The sequence below is a fragment of the Pan paniscus genome, chromosome 7 (genome assembly GCF_029289425.2).
Source record: "Pan paniscus chromosome 7, NHGRI_mPanPan1-v2.0_pri, whole genome shotgun sequence".
Lineage (NCBI taxonomy): Eukaryota > Metazoa > Chordata > Mammalia > Primates > Hominidae > Pan > Pan paniscus.
This window is the reverse complement of record NC_073256.2, coordinates 108,221,925-108,235,167: the sequence shown is the minus strand read 5'-3', so window position 1 is coordinate 108,235,167 and position 13,243 is coordinate 108,221,925. Positions and strand designations below refer to the sequence as shown.

The following is a 13,243-nucleotide window of genomic DNA, read 5'->3' as shown; positions in this document are numbered from 1 at the left end:
CCTGAAATAGATCAGGTGCTGCAGATACCAACTAAACTGAGTTGAGATCTATGAACTGGGTGAATTTAACCTAGAAGAATGTGGTGACATAATAGATGCAACCAAAGGGATATCAGGAACAGATGTTATTCTGATAGCCCAGTAGGCAGGGGCCAATTGTTTCAGTCACCAGAGTACTGAGCCCATATCTGAACACTAGGGCCTAGCACAAACACAGGCCTTGCTTCTAGAGGAACAAGGATATTGTATGGGTTATTAAATAGGGGCTTGAACTGTGCAGTGAGCTGAGAAAGCCATACCAGGGTAGAAGTGGAGACTGGTTCCTATAATCAAGATAAATACTCAGTTGTCAGAAGCAAGATGATACATAAGGTAAGGCTGTCAACATAGTGCTCTTCAAATCCCTTCTGCTTAAGACCACAATTATTCCTAGAACCCTGAGTGGGTCAGAGCCTAAATATATAGAGGGCTATGGAGACTTGTATCAGAGAGCATTTGGCACCCAGTTGGCTTGAAGTCTGTCTTACAGAGGGTATAGTGATCATCACACACCCCTCTATCAGGAGTCTATAGGAGTCCAGTCTATAGGAGGTCCCATAAGCAAGACTCTGAACCTCTCTAATTCTGGGGCAAATTAGGGTCAGACTATTTTCATATATAAACACAGTACCTCATGCATGAGAGAGAAAATGGAATTGGAAAAACATATCATCTTATTTTTCTCAAGCTGCTGGGGATGAGCACTTCTTCCCTTTTCATTTTCCTGATTGAATTTTTTCTTATGTCTTCTACCACCTGCTACTTCTCATATTTGTTGGATTCCATGCTTGTTCTGCTCCGCCCTTCTTCCATTCTTCTATAACATCATCTCCCTATCACTGGGGAACTTGCCCTTAACAATGTGCTTCCAGTGGGGCTATTGATCATAGTTCTCCATTTGCGCCCTACCCCACTCTAACCCACCCTGGCCACAGACATGTGCATAGATGTATTCTCCTCTCTCCTTGGCTGTGAGAAATGGTACAAAATTGAGCACACTGAATAAGTGGGGCCGTTAGAATACTCCTTGGGTATTTTATGTCTGCTCTCTTAGGCTCCCTCTTACCTCTGAAGTGGCTAAGGTAAGATGACATAAGCCATGCGCCACCAAAAGCTATCCCCTCTTCCCCACTACATGGTAGAATCCCATCTACAGTAAAACAGTATAGGACAATCCTGACAGAGAAATGATGGGAGAGAGGGGTAGGAGAAGGAGTGGGACAGCATAAATGAATAAATAATAATAATGACCCCAAATCTTTAGAATCTCTGTGACAAGCTTTATACCAAGAGTCTCCACTTATGCAAGTCAATGGGTTATCTCATTCTGTTTATGCTGTATTGAGTTGGGTTCTGTCACCTGAGGCTGGAAAGAGGCTGACTTAAACAGAGAAGTCACAATCAATGAGAACACTTGAAGGGGAAAATTAATCTTTCCCTCACATGGGACATACATTTCCAGTCTTCTACTGTGTTCATTTGTGTCTGTTGCTGAGTAGTTTAAGTCCCTCCCTCCCTCCATCCTTCCCCCTCCCTCCCTCCCCCTCCCTCCCTCTCTTCCTTCCTTGTTTCCTTCCTTCCTTCCACCCTTGCTTCCTTCCTCCCTTCCTTCCTCGTTTTTTTTTCCACCAGAGAGTTGTTTCTTATCCATTTCCTTCTCTACCTGAAACTCTTCCAGAGTCTCACAAATGTTCTCCAGAGCAGTGCTTCTCAGACTCTCTGTGGTAAAGAATAAGATTTTTACATTTCCAATTCCTGCCAGATTGACATTTTTTTGAAAAGTATAAAAACTAATTACTAAATTGTGTGCTTGGATGTTGTAGCAATATCAAATTGCTATAAAAGTTTCTAAACAACTCAAGTTTTCTTCCTATGTCAATATGAACAAGTAACACTTTGAGGACCAGCATCAGTCTGTGACCCACACTTTGAGTCACACTAATATAAATAGCTGCTACAGTTCAAATGGGTTCTAATACTTCTGTTTTAATTTTCAGAATGTATTTCCAAGAAATGTGGGTTGTGTCAGAAACATTAGCACAATATGGAATAAAAACTAGCTTCTATTTCTGGTAGAACTGCTTCTTGTTCTGCCATTAGTAAGTAGTTTCCATTGTCTGATCTCTTAAAATAACTGGATTTTAGAAAATCCAATTTAGCCCAATTTTAACTAAAAAAAAGAAATAATTCTAGATTTTAAAACTTAGGAAATAATGTAAAGAAAGTATTAAATATAATAACACTCTCTCATCTCCTTATTACTTAGTGGAATTTCTATATAAAATGGCTAGTTCTGGCATATACAAATTGTTTTTGCTAATAAGGGGGTTCCACCAAATAAGTGGGTTTAAATTTCAGAAAACTCATGCACATATTTTTGTAAGTATACAAAAGCATCAGAAAATTGTCCTAACTTAAGAAAGCTTGGTATGACTAAGAATGTCTTAATCTTTTGAAAAATTGAAAAGAACTCAGAGAAATAAGAATGTTACTTTAGAGAATAGGAAAAATGATGGGTTTAGGGCATGTTGATACTTTTATTTTTATGCAATGAAAAATTGTTTTGCATAATTCTGAACCTGGCATGCCTCATAAAATGCATGCTTGATCTTTCTACTAGTATTCTAAAACCGAATGTTGTGGGCTTATTTCAAATATTGGTTTGCTTTTGAGAAATCAGTCTTTGTCACCAGGCAGACAGTATAAGAAAGGCAAGTAGAAACATACCAGAAAATTGCTCAATATAGCAGAGAAATATTGGGAGTGAAAAGTACATTCTTTTTTTTATTCTTCTTCTTCTTTCAAATCAGTATTGGGTTTTCACCAAAATCCATTCAAGCACTTGAGATGGACAAAGGGGGACAATCGATTTTTCTGGGGTTTACATATACTGATGTTACTGGAAGGGGAAGATTTTGCAAAAATTAAGCAATATATAAAGTTTAAAAATGTAAAATATTAATTATAAGTGAAAGAGAAGGAAGATTATTGTGTGGGAACAAAACACTTGGTATCTATTTCAGTTTTCTCATGTACTCATAGCGAGTTTTCTGGTATTCTGAACTTTGTATGTGAGTTGGGGATGGGAAAATAAGGGAAATATTTTGTAAAAACATTTTAGACTTTTCATATACTTTATATTTCCAACATTCAATAGAATTTCTTCCAATCTACTTATTAATTTATCCCCTCAAAATATGGCTTGTTAGTGATCTTATATTTTAAAAATTCAGTCTCAAAGAAAAAACATATTAATTCAAACATAAACAAGTACAAAAGTCTGTGTACATATGCTGAACAATATATTCCTTCAATAGCCTGCATATGTCCCTTCAGGACCAATAAATGAACTTACGTCATTGGTTTGCTTCATAAAATACCTCATTTTACTAAGGTTTCTAAAACTAAAATTTGCAAGTTTATTTCAAATATCAACCTTGCCATTGAGAACTCCACCTGTGTCATCATACAGGTAGAATACCTCTGTGTTTAAATGGGTAATACATGCGCACTGCCCAACATCCAAAAGGTAAAAAGGTATCTCCAATGAAACTTCTGTTTCCCTCCCACTTCATTACCTAGCCACACAAGGACAGCTATTATTTCCAGTTTCATGTGTGTCTTTCCATGAATATTTTTATATTTACTAACAAATTTATGCATATATCCATTTCATCAGAAAGTAGAAAACTGTACAGGATATTCTATATTTTGTTTGATTTACTTGAAAACATATCTCAGACATCTTTCTTTATCCATATAGAGTATTGCTTCATTGTTTTTAATAGCTACATTGTTTTCTACCATAATTTATAGAATCTCTATTGAATGAATGTAACTGTTAAAACAGGTCACTTCCAATCTAATTGAAAAGTATCTGATACGGAAAAGAGTACTATATTAGTGTGTTCCTAACTATTCCTCCTAAGCCCAGGCAATTCCCTCTCCCATACATCCTCCATTCATCGCTATTAGATGACATCTTATTCTCAAGGTATTACTATCATGTTTCAAACTTGGACTTAAATCTGTACCAGAAGGCTGTATCCTGTAGTGGCAGAGAATCAAGAGATCTGGGTTTGGCCCTGGCTCTCCCATTTACCAGATGTGTGATCTTAGGCAGGTTACTTACATTTCTAAGCCAGAATTCCCTCAAGTAGAAATTAAGGTTAATAATATTTTTTTCACAACATTGTTTGTGAAGATCGAATAACCTAATATATTCAATGTCTTTAGCCCAGTGCTTAATACATAATTAGTATCCACTAAAGTGGTAGCTCTTATTCCAAGAGACACTTAGATAATTATGCTTCAGCAGACCAAAGGGGTAAGAGACTCCTGGTCATTTGCCATGTGACAGCATTTCCTTTACTCTTAACCATATGGAATTGGTTACTTTTCATCAGGAGAGGACGGTGTTGCAAAGCCTAGCCTATTCCATTTCTAGTGACAATTTATATATATGACAAGGTAAAGATAATAAATGCATGAGATGCTCTTTAATATTTATATCTTGCCCTATGTCAGGGAAATTTTCCATGCATCCTTCTTTGAAAGAAGCTCAAAGAGGAAGGGAAATGTGGAATTATGTGTCATCCTTGCCAGTCACATCAGGTTACCTTGAGAGACAGAAGTCCCTATTTACAGAGCTTGCCTGTGGGTCAACCTCTCCTTGGCTGGCCCTCCTAAGATGGACAAGGGAGACATTGTAGAGGATGCCTTTAATTCTCCTTGGACATGGAAACAATTGTAATAAAGGCCTCATCACAGAAATCAGAGGAGCCACTGGAGGTGATACTTGACTGTTACCGAATGTTATATTAAATAGAAAATAAAGCAATCTGTAAAAGTGTCTTCTGTCTTCTTAGAGCATCTACTTAGAGCACTGAGCCTTTCACTCACAGTCTTATAAAAGCAATCTATTAATTAGTGAGAGATCTAGAAGGAAGAAAATATCACCCCTGACATTTAACTTACGAATTTCCCAAGGAGCCTCAAGGCTAACCTTCCCTCACAATTCCCTAAAACTAGGGGGAATATTTTTGCCTTCATAGCTTTGTTCCTGCTCCACTCTGGATCTTCCTTCCTTCCTCTCATATCATCATATTGGGTTCCTTCAATGCCCTGCATGTGTTCTATCTTCTTTGCAATGATCTCTCTGACCACTGCATCATTAGCAGCTTTCCCTCTTCTGAACCCTCAGCAGAAATTCTTAGCCTTTTCTGCATCAATGTTCATACTGAGAATCTGACAAAAGCTATGAATAATCTCTTTATTCATCTATCCATCAATCAGTCTTGGAACTGAATATATACTTATGCAGAAAAACTAGCTTGGTGATCTCAGGATGTCCTAAATCTATCCTTGAAACCCTCAGGTTCTACAGCATTTGTCTCCAAATCAACCAACACAGCACAACCTTGTATTGTTATTTAGCTGATAAATACATCTGTTATCTTCATACTAGTTTAGTAAGTTCTTGAAGACATGGATAATAAGTTTTTAAATGTATTGGCATCATTTTTAGAGCTCTATAAATACTTCTTAAATACAGTTGCCTTCTAGGAGTTAGGAGTGTACCAGGAATAGCGAAGAGTCATTGTGCAGTGATCCTCAAAACTGGCTGCCCATTAGAATCACCTAGGACGTTAAAAAAAAAAAAAAAAGAAAAAAAAGAAACAGAAAAACACTGATGCCAGGGCCATGACCCTCCTGAGAATTCTCATTTAATTGTTTCTGGGTACAGCCTTGGCCTAGTGATATTTTTTAAGGTCCCAGATTATTTTAACATGCACGAAAAGTTGAGAACAATTGGTGGGTGGCCGGTAGTGAAATTTTCAAAGTCAGATTTATCAGGTTTGAATCCCAACTCTTGTCCTCTAGCTGCATGGTCTTAACCAAGTTATTTCCTTGCTCTGAGGCTCACTTGTAAAGTTGCTGTGGGAGTTTGGCTTCAGGAGAGAATATTTCCCTGTAAACATTTTGGTGCAGTAATAATCTATGTGTAACTATGTTTTTCTCAGCTTCAGATAATACTATCTTTATTTTAGGATTACTGTAAATTTGAAAAAGTAAAAAAAGATACATTAAATATGTATTTATTACATTAGAAAAAATGGTGAGCTCTGTTTCAATTGGCTGAATAGTGCTGAAACCAGCTCAATTTTCCCACACAACTAATGTTTATGATTTTTTGGATAAATATAGAAATTGGCCCTCCCCATCATAAAGCTTGAAACTTACATTTGTCTTACCTGAGTTCCTTTGTTAGAAAACCAACTATCAGGCCTCTCAGATAGCATCAAGGAACTGAAATTCACCAGATCCCTGCATCCAGATGGTGAGACAGCAGACACCTCAACCATCATAACTGACTAACCAACCACTTGCTTCTTGTTGACCTACTCCTCTTCCTTATCCCTCCCTAATTCCCGTTTTGGCACACATAGTTACATTCTTTCCCCACTCTACAAAACTCTAATTTTAGTCAGGTGGATTTGAGACTTATCTCCCATCTCCTGGCTGACATCATCCACATTAAAACCTTCTTCCCTAGCAATACTCGTTGTTTCAATGGATAGCTTTCGATACAGTGAGAAACCACAGCTGGGCCAACACCCAGGCATTCAGCAATAAAATTCTGGTGCTGTGACTTGGATTGCAGTGCTTGTGGCTCAGTGGCCACAGGCTAGAGAGATCTGGAAACCCTCCCAGCAGCTGCCCAGCTATATTCGTCCAGAGGTGGGTTTTTGTTTCTCTCTCTTCCCTCACTGCTGCTGGCCCCAACCATATTCTTGATTACTTAAGAAGGACAGGCTTTGAAATTTGACATCTGTATCCATCAAGGTGAGTGTCTTTTATGGGTACTAGACCGTGGGAGCTACTCCTCAATTTGGGGAATTCCAAAGGAATTTCCATTTTTTTGCAGGTTGGAAAAGCCCAATTGACTGGCATGAGAGTAAAAAACACCCCAACTGTTTGAGTTTGAACTCTCGTGGCTTGTTAGTCACTGCTGCAGTTAGATTGTATTTTGATAATTGTTTATTTGCTTATGTGTGTGTGTGTCAATGTGATCAAGGGAACACAGGATTTGATCTAGGAATGCCTCCACTTGGGTGCATTCTTCAAAACTGGTCTGAATATAGTTACGAGCCAATGGAATGAAAAGAAAATGATATTCTTTTGTAATGCTGTTTGGCCCCAATATTCTTCGGAATCTAGAGAAGTTTGGCCCTTCCAGGGGTCTTTCTGAGGAATTACATTTGCTGTTTTTTTTTTCCTTCAAATTGTGAATTTTTTTTTCTTGTATTGTAATTGGCTATGACCATAAGAAGTAATTTATTCTTCAGTCTCAGATATTCATGGATATACGCTCTTTCTTTCATTAGAAATGTTTTTCTGGCAATGAGGAAGTGTTTAGCTGAAGAAGTTCAAAACCCTTTATATAGAGAATTTTATAAGTTTGCAAATATGTTAACAATATTAAGTGTGAAATAGAACTTCTATAAAATAATTAGAACAGAGTTTTACACTTAATGTTTTAAATTGTGGCAGATGGTACTGCTGATTTCAGGGGACTTCCTTGGATTACTCACATTTCTCTGATGTACTTACTACACCTGATGCCAGTTGGCGACAGGCTTCAGTGTCTTTATTTAAAGATTGATACAGCCTTTGATATTTTATTATCACATTCTCAGTGCTCATATTGGGACTTCAATTATTGCTACAGAGCAGTAGTGGTTAAAAATAAGACTTTATGGATTTATTAAAGGAGATTTTCATTGTTGTTTAAGTACATTTTAGATTAGGATTGACAAGTAAATATATTGTTGCAGGATGATACATTATAGTTTCTGCATTGTGTGAAGCTGTTTTTATTGAAAATCAAGTGATGTTTCAGAAGACGTTCTATAACAATTATGCTTCATGCTTAAAATAAAAATTCTCAGTTTAGTTTTAAAAATGTAATTGTTAAATTTCAATCTTATATTCCCAATATTTTCATAAACCTATATTTTGATAAAGTACTGAGTCACCACTTTATATCCACAAATGCAAATAACTAATGTATGAGAATTGAATAATTTTCACGAATTATTGTAAATTCTCCTGCTCTTTAAATGAGTAAGAGGTCCAATTTCATGAAAGATTGAAAATAAATTGAATATCTGGTATAATATAGGAGAGGTTGACCAAGGAAGAATTGTAGCTTGGTACCAAGGTTAAAATGACATTTCTCTATTGCCTATCTTTTATGTTAAATTTGATTTCTTTTTCTTTAATTACATTTTTAACATTGCTGATAGAAATTATGTTCCTGTGTTTCACATGAAAAAGCATATATATACTAGTTAAGTATATTGAGTAAAACATTTTACAAAGTCATACATTTACAAATTTTTGAGAGGTTAGCCACTAAAATTAATTTCACAAGGGAAAATCCTTTGTTCCACAATATACAGTTTTTCTTCTTAGTTTTGAATTAGAAGTGGCATCTGTTTTAGTTCTTAAAATATAACTTGGCTGTTTCGCACTGTGTCTGAACATTGTTTTCTGTAGGAGTGGGATAGATAATTATATATAGTATCATAATATTCTTTGCATCCATGTGCCAAATAGGAGTAATATTTATTTAATCCTCTTAGATGCCTTATGTTACCCAAACATACAGTAAAAACATAGAAATTTAGGCACTTGTTCTTCAAGTCACCTGCTTGGGTCTCTTCCAGGTATACCTTCCTTTCTTTCCTGTTCTAAAGCCTTTTTAAATAAACCTCCACTCCTGCTCTGAAAAAAAAGTAAAAATTTATGAAATATTTTCTGATAAAAAGTTTATTTTTTGCTTACCCTAGGGAATGCTTTCACAATAGTGTATCATTCCTTTTGTTGGAGTTGGAATTTCTTCTGTTGTCAGCACTTAATTAGTCATGGCAAGTCCTACTTTTAAGACCTTTAGAGATTAGACATTTCTGTTTCATTAAGTCTTTTGTTCATTCTAAAAGTTGCCACGTTACTTAGTTCAGAGGAAATCGGTCATCTTACAAGGGAGGTGATCATCTTTAGGAGGCAGTTTTACTAAGCTACCTTGATACGTGCATGGTAGCAAGTGCTGCACTTTGTCAGCACTCTGGGTCAAAGTATAGGCTAGAGGTAAGGATACTGGCAGACTTAGGGATGCTGGATAGACCTGTAGTTCTTCTAAAGTTTTGTTTTCAAAGGAATTTCCACAATAACACACTCATGTGCATTGATCAGACCAAAACACGTTCCAAATAAAAATCATGAGTGGATTTAAAATGTTTAGATTATTCAATTTCTGTTCCATTACTATTGAACTATATAAACTATTCCATTACTTCAGATATTTAAGTATCAACTTTAGTAAGCTCTTTTTGTTATTGTTTAAAGAAGGTTGCCCATGGATCTTTGCCTAATGTTAAAGCTGATCTTGTTTTTAATCCTCCTTTGAAATCCTTTCTAGCTCTGGGGTGCTTTGAGGGTGATTGGATTAGACTTTGGGATATCATTTCTCAGACTCAGACTTAGTTTTTAGAAATTAAATACACTTTTTTTAAAAAAAAGAAAAATTCTTCTATGCATTCTGCTACCTATATGAACAATACATTTGTTATTATGGCAATGAAGTCAGTAGATTGGAAACCAGTTATTCCTCCTCCCTTTAAAAAATTTGAAAATGTGTTAACAAGTGACTGAAACTGTTACCTTGAACAGAGTCTCCAAAACTAGTCTAGATTTTGCCAAATGTTTACTTTGTATTTAATTCCAGAAGATTCCTCAAGCTCTGCAATCTAGGGGTGGTAACTGTGTTTCTGTTATGCTTGGAGTAAGGTCAGGAGAATGTGCATCCTAAGTAACAGGAACCGTTTCTCTTACCCCCCGGACTCCCTATCACTTGAAGATTTTACCTACCCCCAAACATATATAAAACAAATAGAAAATATATTAAGTAGTCCATCTAAGTTTGCTTCCAATAGGCTCCAGGTCCCTACCAATGTGCCTTTCTACTATTTGAAACTGAGGGACCAAGTCCTGCTGAAAACCTGGAAATCCCACCAGGCTGAAGACCAGCTGTGACCACAACTGACCACCCACTCATCTGACAAGTTAAGCCATGGATTCACAAAAATTGGGTAAAACTAGTCCCTCAAATATCCCTCCAGAGGAAACAGTCATGGTATTGTGAGCCGTCCTACAACTTTAAATTAATATTCAAAGTCCAGCCAAAGATCTTACATAAGAAATCATAAAGGAACATGTGCTTTCCAGGCTGTTATGTTCTCTAGATCCTTCCTGATTATAGATGGAAGGATAATTCACTAATTCATATTTCACAAGCTATTGCTTCATAAGCAACCTTATCCCACTGTTGGATATGTGACCCAAAGTTCCAATCTGTTCTGGACCATAATGACTCCTTAATCCAACCAGTTCATACCTTTTTGCATATCTCTATCTGCACATTTGAACATCCAAAGACTCCTAAAAGAATAGTGTAATGAGTATGCCTTACATGGACCCTTTTAGGGACCAGGAAGACCTCCTGTTTCTATTTGTCATCCCAGAAAGGCTATTCCTTACTCTTCCTAAAATAAATAAATAAAAAGTCAAGCACTTTTTTTCTTTGATGGTGACCCAGACAGAACTCCATTTGATCAGGATATAAGGAATCAGGAAGACTTTTGAGCAGGCTTGGCTTTGTCTGGATTTGGTAATAATCTAACTGATCTCTGGTTAGAAAAGATAGCCTGAATGACTGCTTCTGCCCAAGATACAGTGACCTGTGCTCCTGAGGGCTACATGTTTGTTTGCAAACAAGAGAATAGGCCTTGGGCATATAGATGCCTAGGAAAGGAGAAAAAGGGCACTGTCTATTAGGATACTCTGTCACCCCTTTTACAGTAGATAATGAGAGCTTGGTCAGACATTGGACTAGTTCTTTGAAATTATTCTCCAGGGTAACTAGAGGACTCTTGGAGAGAGATCCCAATTAGGGTGTCCCCAAGGAGTATTTGCCTGGGAGCATTCTTGACAGAACCAGATATTTTTTGGTTACACTCCCCTGGTGGGGAGTAGCAGCTCATTAACATGTACTTAGAAAGCTCTCCATTACCCTGTGGATTATAGCAAGTGAAACAGTGACTGCTATTGTTGCCCAAAAAAAGTCTCTAGACTCCTTGGCTAGAGTAGTTTTATATAACTACATAGCTTTGGAGTATTTGCTCACTGAACAAGGCAGGGGTATATGTAATTGCCAAATCATCTTGCTCTACCTACATTAATACATCAGTTGAAGTAGGAGTACGTATTGAAGGATAAGACAGCAAGTCTCCCAGTTATAACATGTAAAGGAGAGCAGACCTGGATTAGGGGACAGGTTTTCAGGATTCCCTGGTATTTTTAAAGTTGGGTCATCTACGTTATTAATTATCTTGGTTTTACACATCATGCTTAGTCTTATATTTAAATGTGGCTTAAAATGTTGTTCTAAAACTGTTAATGAGAGTACCCAGATCACAGTGCTCCAACAAGCCCAATGCTGACCAGGTACTCATGAGTACTTCAATTACAGACATATCGTTTTCATTCCTCATTATCCCAACACTCCCTTTCTCAGCATTAAGCAGTCAAAAGATCAACACCAAGATTCCTCATGATTGATGAACCAATAATAGAAAGGCGGGACTAAAACCAGCCCAATTTTCCAATAGAACTAATGTTCAAGATTTTTTGAATAAATATAGAAATTGACTCTCCCCATCATAAAGCTTGAAACTTACATTTGTCTTATCTGAGTTCCTTTGTCAGGAAACTAACCTTCAGGTCTCCCAGATAGTATCAAGGACCTGAAACTCACCAGATAATAGCATCTAGACAGTGAGACACTAAACCCCTCATCCCCTATGATTGCCTAACCAATGATCTTCTTCCTGTTAACCAATTCCTTTTCCTTACTCCTCCCTAATTCCTGTTTTCCCTTATGTAGCTACATTCCTTACCCACTACATAAATCCCTATTTTTAGTGGGTTAGGGGGACAGATTTGAGACTTATCTCCCATCTCCTGGCTGATACCACCCACCTTAAAGCCTTCTTCCCTGGCAATATTTGTCGTCTCAATGACTGGCTTTCTTCACAGCAAGCAACTGGACCTTGACCAAACCCCTGTTGTTTGGCAACAATACTAGTTTCTTAATGTCTTTATATAAAGATGAAGTTGAAAAGATAAAATTGAATATAGATTTTAATATTGTATTCTCTCCAAATAAACAAACAAATACTCTAAGAAGTATTAGTGAGCTGCTAATGGAGCTCACTAATAAATAAACAAATATTCTAAGAAGTATTAGTGAGCTGCTATAAATTAAAAAAACAAGATTTAAGCAAGTTACTCAATCATTCTCAACTTCAGTTTTTTTCTATTTAAAATGGGTGTAACCAAGTTTAGGATGAGTGGGAAAACATGTAAAACCCTCAAAATATGCTCCTTCTAACATTCCACTTATTTCTGCTGAAGCAGGACATTTTCCTGACCCATTCATGGGACTCACTGCAGTGTTGCCTCATTTACCCAGCCCGCAGCTTTCAACTCCTTGTGGGAGAGAGCATGTGAGAGAAAGAGGCAGGAACTGGAGTCCATGAGTGCTGGAACCAGCTGGCTGCTTCTGCACTGGCAGGAGTTACCTCCACTCACTCAGACCCGCTGCACTCCACCCCTCACAGGTGGCAGCATGCAGGTGAGCAGTTACAGGAGCCAGGGCAAGTGCTTTGCGCACCAGCAGAAGCAAACTCCATGCAGGCCCCATGGCAGCCTCAAGGGGGCTGCCTTTGACCCCTGAAGCCCCAGAATGTGTGTTACAGTGCTCTTTTAGCTCTGGCATCCAAGGACAGCTTAAGTGTTAACAACTCAGTGGGTCCTCTGCCTTTTCGCATGAGGTGGCTGCCCTCCATCAGCGAGGGCAAAGGGCCAGTGTGATAGCCTTTTGCATCCACACTTGTGGCTCTCAAGCTCTTGTCCAGTGTTCAGGAAAAATGAGGTTGCACGAATGAATTGAAGGATGGTAAATGAAGGGGATTTTATTGCTGATGAAAGTGGCTCTCAGCGGGAAGGGGAGTTGAAAAGGAGACAGGGCAGACACATAATCTTTCCCCAAAGTCTGACTGTCTTTGGCCAGATTCTTTGC

The 13,243-nt window shown here is 37.6% G+C and overlaps 1 protein-coding gene and 1 long non-coding RNA gene across 3 annotated transcripts in view; one reads left to right on the top strand and one right to left on the bottom strand.

The window, feature by feature from the left end:
- Positions 1–13,243, bottom strand: part of NECAB1 (N-terminal EF-hand calcium binding protein 1) — a 169,295-nt gene that overhangs the window by 95,014 nt on the left and 61,038 nt on the right. The gene's annotated exons all lie outside the window — the stretch shown is intronic.
- LOC134730991 (uncharacterized) overlaps positions 6,065–13,243 on the top strand; it is a 53,882-nt gene continuing 46,703 nt past the window's right edge. Inside the window, exon 1 of the long non-coding RNA XR_010112988.1 lies at positions 6,065–6,885. This is a non-coding gene — a long non-coding RNA (uncharacterized LOC134730991). The remainder of the gene's footprint in view (positions 6,886–13,243) is intronic.